This window comes from Fukomys damarensis, unplaced genomic scaffold (genome assembly GCF_012274545.1).
Source record: "Fukomys damarensis isolate Sample0158 unplaced genomic scaffold, DMR_v1.0_HiC HiC_scaffold_16, whole genome shotgun sequence".
In the NCBI taxonomy this organism is placed as follows: domain Eukaryota; kingdom Metazoa; phylum Chordata; class Mammalia; order Rodentia; family Bathyergidae; genus Fukomys; species Fukomys damarensis.
This window is the reverse complement of record NW_022900928.1, coordinates 119,534,437-119,547,667: the sequence shown is the minus strand read 5'-3', so window position 1 is coordinate 119,547,667 and position 13,231 is coordinate 119,534,437. Positions and strand designations below refer to the sequence as shown.

The 13,231-nt window shown below is 41.1% G+C and overlaps 1 long non-coding RNA gene across 2 annotated transcripts in view; it reads right to left on the bottom strand.

Moving 5' to 3' along the window:
• LOC104853701 overlaps positions 1-13,231 on the bottom strand; it is a 94,709-nt gene that overhangs the window by 40,254 nt on the left and 41,224 nt on the right. For both annotated transcript variants that reach the window (XR_777866.2, XR_004517378.1), the window contains one exon: positions 476-586. This is a non-coding gene — a long non-coding RNA (uncharacterized LOC104853701). The remainder of the gene's footprint in view (positions 1-475; positions 587-13,231) is intronic.

Genomic DNA, 13,231 nt, shown 5'->3' with positions numbered 1-13,231 from the left:
AGAACCCACAAGCATTCAAATGAGTAACATTCTCTACATAGCAGACCTTTGCAGCCAAAAGTGCTTTTGTCAGCTCCCTAACTCCACAAGAGCAGAAGGAGAGGCCCTGGGAGGATGAGCATCTCAAGGCCATCCATTGAGTTTATGACAGATGGTGAACTTGACCTCCAGTCTGGGTGTTCTCTCCATGACATTCTACTGTCTTCTTTTGGCTGTCTCATAGTCTTGACATAAATTTATCATTGTCATTCATTTTATGGGAGATCCCAGTGTACCCATTTCAGAAGTCTAGTTCTGCCAGGGATTTAGCTCAATGGTTCCGGCGCCTGCCTCACAAGCACAAGGGCCTGAGTTCAATCCCAGGACCAAATAAAAAAGAAGTCTAGTCCTGCTGTATCATAAGGTAAAATTCCCCAAAGTGGTTTTCCTAATATTCATCCCACCAAATGCTAACAGATGCTGTGTTGGGACTCACCCATGTGCTGTAAGCCTTCACTCGTACTCTTCTGTGCTGAATTATGGGGGAGCCGGAACTCCACAAACTGCATTTCCCAGACCCCCTTGTCTATGGGCTTCCAGTTACATTCTGCAAATGTTAGAGAATAACAGGTGATTAAAAGATGAAAGGATGTTTTAATTTTCTATTGCTGCCATAGTAAGTTACCACAAACTTAGTGGCTTCAAGCAATGCTAATTTATTGTTTCATACAGTTCTCTAGGTCAGAATTCCAGTGAGCTCAGCTAAATTCTCATGTAGGGCTTCACAAGACCAAAATCAAGTTGTTGACCAGCCGGGGCTCACACCTGGAGACTCTAAGGGAAAACCTACTTCTAGGAATATGCAGCGGGCAGAATTCAGTTTCATAAAGCTGTAGGGCTGAGGTCTCTATGGCCTCCTTGCTGGGCATTAGCTAGCAGTCCTTCTCAACTTCTTAGCTGTCCACATTCCTTAGCTCATCCTCACCCCCACCACTACCCCTGTCACAGCCAAGCTTTGTGCACTGAATCCTCTCCTGCTCTAGACCTTTTCAACTTCATATTCTAGGAGCTGCTCTTCTACTTTTAAGAGCTCATGTAATAACACTGGGTCCATACAAGATCATCCAGGATAATCTCCTATATTAAGGTCAGCTGACTAGTGACTTTAATTATTATACAATCCCTCTTATCAAATGATGTAACATATTCAAGAGCATGACAGAAAGAGGCAGAGCTGAAAGGACCCAAAATTCTGTCTTCCACAGAGTAAGACCCTTCTAGGAGTAACAGCTTCAGGATGCAGGGATCATCCCAGCCCTCACAGCTGAATCCTCTTCCCCTGCCCAGCACCTCCCCAGGAGTCCCTACACTTGCTACACCCTATGAATTGCCCCAGGACTGCAGAAATGGTGTATTTCCAGAGTCTGATAGCACCATGGCTATCCTTTGGGTTGTAGCTACTCCTTTAAATTGTGAGTCTTCAAAGTTCATCACATTTCTTAACTAGATCTCTGACGCCAGTTCTTTCCGAATTACCTAGATTGTTTGCATTTTGCCAAGCCGACTTTGACTGGTAGAAGAACCATGCCTATGACCTTGGGAAACATTGGATCAACCAAAGTTTGGTACTTTTCCTTCCTAAAGGACTTCTCAAAGCATTGAATAGATGCACGGGCATTGTGAATAGCCAAGAAGCATGTCTAAGAGTCAGCAACACAGTTTTCCAGATGCTGTTTATCAAGAGAACCCTTGCTTCATCTTGTACTTCTGGAATCTGTAGAACTTCAGGAAACACTGTTATAGTTGAAATCCTCTCAACATCATTTTAGCTCTAATTAACACTAAGTATTTTATTAACAAAAATTGTGGCTATGTTTATGAAATTCAGAATAGCATTTGAGAGTTGATTCTGGTGAGTGGGAGGTTAAAGCTGATAGGTGAGGCTTCCCTTTGCCAGCCAACTTTCTCCTAACACATTGAAGGTCATTTAAAAAAAAACTGTCCTCGCAAAGAGAGCCATTAGTGAAGGGGCTTCATGAAGAAAAAGCTAGATTTCCTTCAGTTCTTGTTTCTAAGAGGCTCACTATGGCTATGTGAACAGCAGAATGCTTTAATCCCCTCTGCTTTCTGTTTAGAGCATACACTGTATTTCTCTTCCTCCTGCCCACTTTGCTGTTCCTCCCTTCCTCATCCAGGAAAAGCAGATGGATGTTATAAGGTCAACCCTAAAGGAAAAAGAGACCAAAGGAGTCCCAAATGGCCCCATGACAGAAGAAGGGTTAAGTAATCCACTCCCAACTTGATGAATTCTTACACAGTCATTAAAAATGATAATTAGGATGACTTTCAGCAACATGAAAAAAATGCTTATGATATAATTAATGCTAAGTGGAAAATGCAGAACACAAAATGATAGTTACACTATGATTACAACTCCTTAAATTATATGTTCATGGGGACAAAAGCTGGAAGGGAACACGGAAAAAATAAAAATAGTTTAATTTGTCGGGGATGACAGCGGTGTTATGGATGAATTTTTTCTTGCTTTATATTTGGCTAATGGTCCTATAATGCCAAGCAAATTTTTCAAACGCTAAAATAAAAAACAGGCTTGAGAATGTGTGGAAGTGGGAGAAGCCAGGCTGTCATCCTCATTTTCCTGAGGATGAGAAAAGCAGGATCTATATTGACAGATAGGAATAGTCAACCTAATTTTTATATTGAAATTCAACTTGGATTTTTTTGCTACTTACTTGAGAGAGAAAAGCTTTATGGTACTAATGATCTGTGGCTCTGTTGTAGTCCATTCAGGTTGTTGTTAACAAAACTCCAGAAACTAGGCAGCTTATAAACAACATACATTCCCATAGTTCTGGTGAGCAGATTTGGTGTATGGTAAGGGCCTGCTTTCTGGTTCATAGATGGGGAAAAAACTTCCAGGAAGCACTTAGTTTGTTAGGCATTTCTTCTTGCCTAATCCACAATGAGCCTGACATGTTCTTTTTCATTTAGTTCTCAGAATAACTCTATGACATGGTTTCACAGGTGGAGAAACTGAGCCTCATCTAGGTGAGTTCATGTGCCCAAGCAGAGGAGCTGGGACTTGAACCTGGGCAGAGCCTGGGCTTAGAACCACTCTGAACCCAGAGCCTGGGCTTAAAACCCCTCTGTTATGCTGTAGCACAAAAGAAAAAAAGCATAGTGAGAGAAGAAAGTCCATAAAAGATAGGAGCAGAGAAACTATATCCTGTAGAGACCCAGCCTTTGGATCATTGTGGGGTGCTATATAGGGGTATGCTGGTAGAGTATCAAACAGGCTCAGCAAGCGCTGGCTTTCTAGAACCACAATTATGCAACCTGGACTCACCCTAACGTCCAAATATCCAAGAATATAAAGGACTGGCTGAATAAATTATGGCTCATCGATACAATAAAACATGAGACAGCTTTCTAAAATGACGATACAGACAATGCAGATCTATATTTATTGACATGGAGAGATGTTCCTAATGCATCATTAGATCTAACAAGCAAGCACTAAACAGTATACACATCAGGAACATACATACCCACAGAAAAACTCTGGAAGTATATAACACATATACAAAAAATATTAACAGCGATTATCTCTGAGAAGTAAGATTCAGGTCATATAGTTTTTTCTGCCTACTTGTGCTTTTTTCTAAATTTTCTACCAAGAATGTAAGGAAAATGATTAAAGAAAGGTGAAAAATTGAACATGGATGGGCCATGATAAAAATCCTATGAAGTATTCACTACCTAGTACACTAATACTGATAGATCTATATAAACTTTATCTTTATTCCCACCCAGCCTGGTAAGGACACAAATATTTACTGTTTCAGATATTTGTAATTGAAGCAAACCAGGCATGGTGGCAACACATGTAATCCCAGCATTGGGAGGATAAGCCAGGAGAATCACGAGTTCAAGTTCATCTTGGGTAACTTAGTGATTTACAAAGACCCTGTTTCAAAATTTTTAATTTTAAAAGGTAGAGATGTAACTCAGTGCAATCCTCAATACCCTACCCCCCAAAAATTGAGTCACTTGTAGGTAAATAAAAATACCTTAAAACCACAATGCTAAGTGAAACAAATCAGACACATAAGCTTAAATATCACATGGCTTCTCTTATATGAGAAACCTAAAGTATAAATAAATTAAAGACCAAAATAAAAGATAGATAATAGGAAACAGGAAGATGTTTCTTTTGCAAATAGGAACAGGTTTAAGAGCTGGACAGAAGTGGAGGGAGAAAGGGATGACAAAAGAATTAACATGTACCAACATCTACATGTACCAACTACCCACCAAAAATGTTATCATTATGTGTCACAAACATGTGCTGATAAAAAAAAAAAAACAAGGGCCAGGGATTTAGCTCAGTGGTGCCACACCTGCCTCACAAATGCAAGGTCCTGAGTTTGATCCCTAGTACTAGAAAAAAAAAATGCTGGTAAGGTTGTAAAAATAAAACAAAAAGAAGGTAAGAAAGTGAAATTCAGAGAGATTATGTGTTCACCCCCAAAGCCACCCAAAATGAAGACATTAGGGAGTAATTTAAGGCAGATTTGCCTTACTCCACAGCTGATACTCTCTCTACCACGGAACTTGGGAATAATTTAGTTTCAGCACCCCGAGATTCCAGGTAAGCGGGAATGCAGACAGGATAAAAGGAGACCAGAGGATATTGAGGAGAAGAAAAAAAAAAAAGAGAACTGTTAAAATCAGAGTTCTACACTTCTACCCTGGAGTGTGGTCTCTCAACCTGAGCTCTACTGACATTTTGAACACAATTATTCTAGGGGGAGAAGGCAGCCATCTACGATGGCTAACAGTATCCCTGGCATTTACCCCCTAGACACTGTAGCATCCACTAATTGTGACAGCCAAAAATGTCTCCACACATTGTCAGAGCGGTGGGGCAAATCACCCTGGTTGACAGCCACTGCGCTCAAGAAATTATATTGCCAGAACGACACGGCAATAATACCTATTTACTGTACTTATGTTTGCTTAAGCCAGCTACATAGTTTACTCCACAATGCTATGTCTGTCCTCCTCAACTAATCCTTTAATTCTTATTATTCTGAACTGAAACAGCTCCTTCAGGCATTGTTAAAGATGAATGTCCTAATTGGTGAGCCCCAAGTGGCTGTGACTATTTCCCTGATCTCCAGGAAGGACAGAAAGTTAAGTTGCACTGCTCCAAGAATGGCCTCAGAATGGGCCTTTTGCCACCACTTCTGTAGGACTCATCCACACCTCTATATTTCCTGAATTAAAAGTAAGAAAAGCTGGCTTTTTCTTGTAAATACCAAGCTGTGCAGTCATTACAAGCTTGCTTGGAGATAATCAGGGCTGACACTCGCTGTATGTGCAGAGTTTATGGGAGACCACCCACAAAGTCTACTCAATGCAAAATGACACTACTAAGTAATCTAATCCCAAAATGTAGATTTCATTCCAACAAATTGAGCACAAGTGGTCTCCTGCTGGTTTAACTGTTGCCTGGAAAGGCAAACCCAACTGCATCCGTGGCAAGTATGTTAGCACAAAGCATCCAAACCATAAACAAAGAATGAAAATGTCAGGTCGGGGGCCATAAACATTGAATGTTGAAAAGAAAAATGAAGTCCTTTACACTGAATTAAAGTGTGATTGAAATATGGGGTTTGAATATCCATACCACCATTGTTCTCATTCATTTTGCCTTTGGATCAAAGACCAAAAATAATAACAGAAAAATATAGAAATTAAGTATTTTTCTCCTTGCATTAAAAGATTCTCGGGCCAGGGATTTAACTCAATGGTGCCATGCCTGCCTTGCAAGCACAAGGTCTTGAATTCGATCCCAGGTACAAAAAACAAACAAACAAATTAAAAGACACTTGCACACTGCTCTTCACAGGACCTTATGTTTGAGATAAACCAAAATTCGAGGGAACCAGAACCTTTATTTCACCCCTACTCAGCAAGTACCAGTCATCAATATCAAAACATGTAGTTTTGATATAATATAACCTCTAACATAATAATAAAGAGCTGATGAGACCAAAGGATGTTTTTTAATGTTTAGGGTAAAATTTAACCACAAGTTTGATGAGTCACCAATCTGACAAGGTTGCCTAAAATGTTGATACCATCTAAGGATGAACTAATAGAATTTACTGCTTGGGTTACAGGAAGTGACAGTCTCAGGATTAGATGACCTGACCACACATGGAGAACAAGTATTCTGATGTTGACATTAAGGTGAACATCACGGTGTTGGGCCCCTAAGCACCCAATCAACTCTTTAGGCAATAGGGTCAGCATGGTGTGGTGCCATCTCTGAGTAGTAGAATCTGTCCCAGGTGCTAACTGACATGGGGCAGCTCCAGATTCTACCAAACTGTGCCTAATTCAGATCTTCACCAATTCATCAACCTGAAGACAAGAACTGTCTTATCCCTCATCCATCTGCATTGAAAACTGTGCTAGGTACATCATGGGAAGTCAACAAAAGAATGGTGGATTTATCAAGGAAATCCTCACAAGGCTATGTACCTTAAGAAACAAGGTAGGGGGAAAACACATGTGCCTTTTAGATCAGTGATTTTCAATCAGTGTGTCATAGTCCACTTAGAGTTTCTTAAATAATGTATGAGGTCCATAACCAGTATTTTTGTCTTAAAAAATGAAAAATAATACTTGTCTATGAAAAGCAGCAAGATCTCTGGGCACCTTCTCCTGCCTCTAGAACTCCATTGGCAAATCCCCGAGTTCAAGTCTCCACCACTGTGTACCTGTACCCCCAGCTGAACACCACACCACACCTACTAGTCTTTTTTTTTTCAGCTTTAATTTAGTTTATTGGTACATTTTAGGGATACAGTACAGTTACATTCATTGTTGGGATCTTGTACCTCTACATGACAAGTCTTGATTCTCATTTTTTCCCCTTACCTCTGCCCTCCCTTCACCGCCTCCTCCCCTCCTGATCTACAAACACTTTATTTTCATCTTTTCATTATCTCACATTTTTTTCTCTTCCCTTTTTTCCCTACTAGTCTTCTTATGGTTTATTTCCAGGACTCCCACCCTCTCTCGTCTGCCTACAGCTCCTTCTCCTCCATCCTCATTCCCAACTTCTTTCCTCACCTCATGCCTCACTGAGAAATAGAAGAATTCAAAAACAAATTACCACAATCTCTCATCTCCACTTTTATTCACCCACTGACAGCTATTCTTAAAAACTCCACCTCCCCACCCTTCTACAAATGGATCATACTTGCACCTAAATAAAACTGAATTCTACTGGATTCCACCCAATCTCGTGCAAGAATATGGCCATACAACCTTCCCTCCAGTCTCTGACATTATCAGAATTTTCCCTTTCTACTAGATCTTACCCATTGATATATTATTTCTCTTAAGGGTAAAAATGTTCCCTCACTCTACTTTCCCTCCAATGATCACACCATGTGTCTACTCCCTTTGCAAGAGTTGTTGGTGCTCTTTTGCCACATCCTCTGCCCTCATTCTTGTGTATTCTGTCCAATCAGATAATTGCCTCATAGCTCCTCCAAAATTGCTTTTGTCAGTCAGACACCCAGGAAGCTGAATTCAACTTTCAGGACTGCATTCAGCCTACACATCACTGGACACAGTTGCTGTCTTCCTCTTCTTTGGAACACTCAGCACTCAATTTTTAGGTCACTGCATTCTCAGTTTTCTCTTACCTCATGGCCAGTCCTTCTAAATCTCATTTATGGGTTTCTTCTGAGCTCCCTAACCTCCTCAGACTGGAGAGCCTAAGACTCAGTATTTGGGTCTCTTCCATGTGTGTCCCACACCCTTGGCAATCCCATCCAAACTTCTTACTTTTAAATTCTTTATAGCTATTGATGATTACTAAATTTCTATTTCCAACTAGAACCTCTCTCTGAACTCCAGATTCATAGATCCAAATGCCTATTCATCCTCTCCAGTTGGTTTCTAACAGACAGAGCCAACATGGATATCCTGACACTCCTCCCCAAAATCTGTTGTTCTAGAAAGCCCTCCTCAGCTCAGTTGCTGTAAGCTCAGCCCTTCCAGTTGTTCAAGTCAAAAACCTCAAAAGCATCCTTTACTCCATTTCCTTCACACTCTGATTCTAATCTATCAGAACATTCTGTTGGGTCTACCTTCAAAAAATACCCAGAATACAACAGGTTCTCACCATTTTCTGCTATAACCTCATATTCCAAGCCATCATGTTTTACCTTGTTTATGCTACCTTACTTTCTTACTGTCTATCCCCAACACACCAAATGAGCCTATTAATTCATCTATCAGATCAAGTCATCCTTCTGCTCAACACTCTCAATGGCCTCTAGCTCGCTCACTTATGCATGAGGACACAATCTCATCAGTCCTGCTCCCTTCTGCCATGAGGGCCACAGAGATGCCGTTTCCTCATGGCTTGATGAATAGATGTCATGATACAATCTGTTTATTAGGAACTGTTATAGCCAGCTAATCATTTCATTCATAAACGACCAACTAACCCTCATCCTGGAATCCTTTTGACTAATTCACATCAGGTGTGATCCGTTGACCTCCAGGTGAGCAGTGGGTTATCCAATTTGCCACCCCAGAGCCATCCATCCCTCTGGCTTTAGAGTCCTGATGTCCTGTGATATTCCCTCCCCTGACAAATCTCCAGTCACCCAACTCCATGCAGGTGCATGCTTCAAATCTGTAGCTGCAGCAACTCCTGCTGGTATTGGTGCAGCTGTTTCTTTTCATGGGCCTCTTTTGGGCACTGACATGTGGAGAAAAAGAAGGGGAGCATATTGAATTTCAGGAGATGAACCAGCTGGTTTAAGAGGGAGGAAGAAGAAGGTGGGACACTTTTCATGAGAATATATTTCCAGAAATCCACGTCCACATGTGACGTTGCACAGCATAATCTCGCCCCTGAGATGTGGATTAAGGAGATTCTTCCCATAAAGATGCATGCGTTTCAAATATTCCTCCAAGCCTGGAACATAGAGATACCATAGGAACCCAGAATCTGGACACCATCATCCCAGCCCACTCTCTGGTTTCAAATTCACATTGCTTTCTTTCTTGTTTTATTTTTTATCTTTTCCAGGTGTGGAGGTTGGTGAAATGGCCACCACATACCCTTACTTTACAATATCAGTGCTTACTGCTTGAGGACTCAGTTAGCTAAATTGGCACTGGGGCTAACATGCGACTTTTTGACCTTATAATTGCAAATACGGAGATGTTTGTTTTTTCAGAAGTGTCTAAAACATGTGGGACAGGTATAAAGTTTCCACATGCCAAGGTATTTGGTTTGTTCTGCTCTAAACAAACTGCTCCCCACAGCTGGACCAAGAATATTCCTTCCACTCCCATCTTTTTGAGCAACCCAATCTCAGACTTTTCCCAAATGAAACTTTACCATGTCTCATACAGGGTAAATTCTTAAACTAGCCCTTCTCAGTGAAAGAAAAAAATAGCAACCTAGCCCAGGAAGAAATCAAAGCTGCATTTCCCATTAAACAACATTATTAGCATGTAGAAAAGAGGAGATCATTTTGTTAATGATCAAATATACAGGCTTCAGCCAATTAAATCTTTGAAGCAAATAATCGAGATAAGATCCCTCACTGGAGCCAACCATTACAGCAAATGACATTTAAAATCTTTTTCCCCCTCTTAACTGTGAGAATTGAAAGTTAAAACCAGGTATGAGAACAGGATTTGCTCTTCTGAGCTCAAAGAACTCTCGTCCAAATTGCGAACCCTCAAATTCAAATGGGACAATACCTTCTTCGGCCCAAATAAGCTAAAGAGAATTTTCAGTGAAAGTCCCCAAGCCAGTGGCTGCTGACAACAAAAGCTGAGTTTTAGCAAAGCTGTAGGAAAGTGAACCAGGTACCAGGATGAAGGGAGCTCTAAAGATCCACCTCAGTTCTGTCCCAGCATCTCTCGTCGTTCCTTTGGCCATTTGTCCCAATGGGTTAACATGAGCTAACCAAGAGACTGAGGTCTTTTAGCCAGTTAGCTTTGCTCGAGATTTTAGTTCAAGGCTGAGCCCCTTACCCTGCTCTCCATGAGAGCACCAGCCCACAAGGGACAGGGAGGAGATTTAACTACCTTTGCTAAATGTATAGTTTGAATCTTAACTGTCCCCCAAAAAGGTCCATGTGGTTCTCTCCAGTTTGGCACTCATGGGAGGTGGCAGAGACTTGAAGAGCTGGAGCTTAAAGGGAAGTCTTAAGATCGCTGGAGACACACATCAAAGAGGATTATGGGACCTTGCTATCTCCCCTCCACCCACTTTTTTCAGACCCTGAGATTTGAGTCTTTCTCTCTCTCTCTCTCTCTCTCTCTCTCTCTCTCTCTCTCTCTCTCCCCCTCTACTCTCTCTCCTCCCACCCCCATCCCGCTCTCCTTCTCTCCCCCTTTTCCTAGCCCTAAGATCAGCAATCTTGATCCACCACACATTCCTGCCATAAGCAACAGGCCCAAAACAATAGAAACAAATGATCATGGATTGCAAGCTCAGAAACTGTGAGTCAAAAAATAAAAAGTTTCGGGCTGGGGATTTAGCTCAGTGCACAAGAACCTGAGTTTGATCCCCAGCACCCACCCCAAAAATAAATAAATAAAATAAACCTTTTCTCTCTATAAGGTGATTTACTCAATTATTTCATGCAAAACTATGAACATACTAAGACTACTGGTTTTCACTACTGACTAGGAGCCTGGAAAAGAATATCACTACAGAGTCTAGACTGGTGACTAGAGCATGAAAACCCCATGGAAAAGAAGCCTCATTATTCATATTTTAAAGCAATAGATAAGTATTTTGTACCTGAAAGTATTCATAGTATCATAATAATAAACCTTTTCATGTTTATAGTGCTTCACAATTTACAAAATACTTTAATAGGTGTTACTGTTTTCAATTGCATTAAATGATTAGGCAGATATGTACCTTACCTCAAAGATCGGGGGGGTACTGGGGATCAAACTTGGGTCTTTGCACTTGCAAGGCAGGCAGCAGAACCACTGAGCTAAATCCCCAGCCCACACAGATTTATTTTTTAATGAAAGCATAAGGCTGAAACGTCAAAGAGAATGAAAACTGAAGCTCCAAGACAGCAAGTTGGTCATTTGCCCAAAATGATACTATAGAGAAACATCCATGTCAAAATACCAGACCTGTTGGGGCCAGGGATTTAGCTCATTGGTTCTGCAGCCTGTCTCACAAGCATGAGGTCCCAAGTTCAATCCCCAGTACCCAAAAAAAAAAAAAACAAAAACAGACTGTAACCAAAAGAAGTAGTCCATTGCACTTGTCTTTCCTCTAAGTCATTCAAGGATCAGGGGCCCAAGGGCCAAGTAATTCTTGCTACCCTTCCTCCTCTGCCCCAAATGTCACATATACCTCCTAGAGTAAAAGCCCCATGAAGGCAAGAACCGAGTCACATTCATTTCTTCACAGTCTGCTGCACCGTGTAGAAGTCATCCTGGGCTACAGGAAGGAGTATAGCCTAGGCCACCTCCCTTCTTCACAAACCAAGCCCACTGACCTCGGGAACAATGTGAGATCAGGAACTCCCTGGCCACAAACACAAACACAGTGGCCCAATCCAAGTGTGGCGATGGCACAAGCCTATAATCTCAACACTGTAGGAGACTGGGGCAGGAGGAGTGCAAGTTTGAATTCTGCCTGGGCGATTTGGTGACTTTCCCAGACCCTGTCTCAGAATGAGAAAATAATTAAATCAAGTAAAAGACGAACTGGGGAATGCAGCTCAGTGCAAAAGCCTTGGGTTCATTCCCAGTACTCCCAAAAAAATAAGTGTATGTGCAATAGTTCGATATAGCCTCTAAGTTTTGAAACTATCATTTTCTCTTTTTTTCCCCATTAAGTTTATTGGCACATTTAAAGCAAACAATACAGTTACATTCATCATTGGGAACTTGTACCTTTACATGATGTATCTTGATTCTCATTTTTTCCCCATGCCCCTGCCCTCCCTTCACCCCCTTCACCCTTCCCTATTTACAAAGATTTTGTTTCCATTTTTTCCTTTTTTCATATTTTTTCTTTTCCCTTATTTCCTTTTCCCTACCCTACATACTTCCCCTTTTCCTTTAGACCTTTTCTTCCTATTTCACATTATCAATTATACCATTTGAACCTTATTTACTTTTAGTTTTTCACACCAGAGAAACTATTCGGTATTTATTCAAGTGTGTCCTATTTATTTCACTTAAGAGTATGACCTCAAGGGCTGAGGATTTAGCTCAGTGGTGTCACCACCTGCCTCACAAGCACAAGGTCCTGAGTTTGATCCACAGCACCAAAACAAACAAACAAAACAAAAAACAGTATAGCCTCAATGTGCATCCATTTAGCTATAAATATCTCTAGCTTCTCATTCTTTATGCCTGAGTAGTACTTCATTTTATAGAAAAACCACATCTTTATCCAGTCTCCAGGTTATCTATCATTTTCTATTTGAAAGACATTTATATATACAATACCATTTGCTTCTGAATATAGTAAAACAAGAATACAGAATATAGGATAAAGACAGCAAGTCTGACTCCATCCCAAGAGTAAATAAAGGATGTCAGTCATCTCTAAGGCAGTCCCAGGATGTAGACAGTTAAGGCAGCATAGACCCTGTTCAGAACAGTGAAAGACTGTGGAAGTACAGGGCACATGGGTACAAGCCACAGACCAGGGTTACATAGGCTAAGGAATGTTAGGGCGTGGACTTCTCTGCAATTTGCCCATAGCAGACATTATCAGTGGATCACAGTACCCTTCAACACAGCCAAGGACTCTGATCCTCCTAGACACCACACTATTATCATTTATTTGAGACTGGCAAGCAAGATGTCAGCCATGTGCCATCCTTGTGGTTAAGACCACTTCCTCATGCCAGAAACCAGCATTTCATACATTAGGCCGAAATCATGATGCTTTGTCATCCTGCCCTGAGTCCAAGATTCCTGATCTCCAGCTAACAATTTGATGCAATCTCCTGGATTCTGGACCTCAGCATTTGGTTGCTGTCTGCCCTTTCCCTGTTGCCACTTCTTCCACTCCTGATCTCGGAAAAAAGATTCTGACTAGCCCTGATGATCTGCCCCGACTCCTGATTCCTGCCTGGCAGCACTTTTTTTCTTTTCTTTTCCTTTTTTTTTTTTTTTTTTTTTTTTTTTT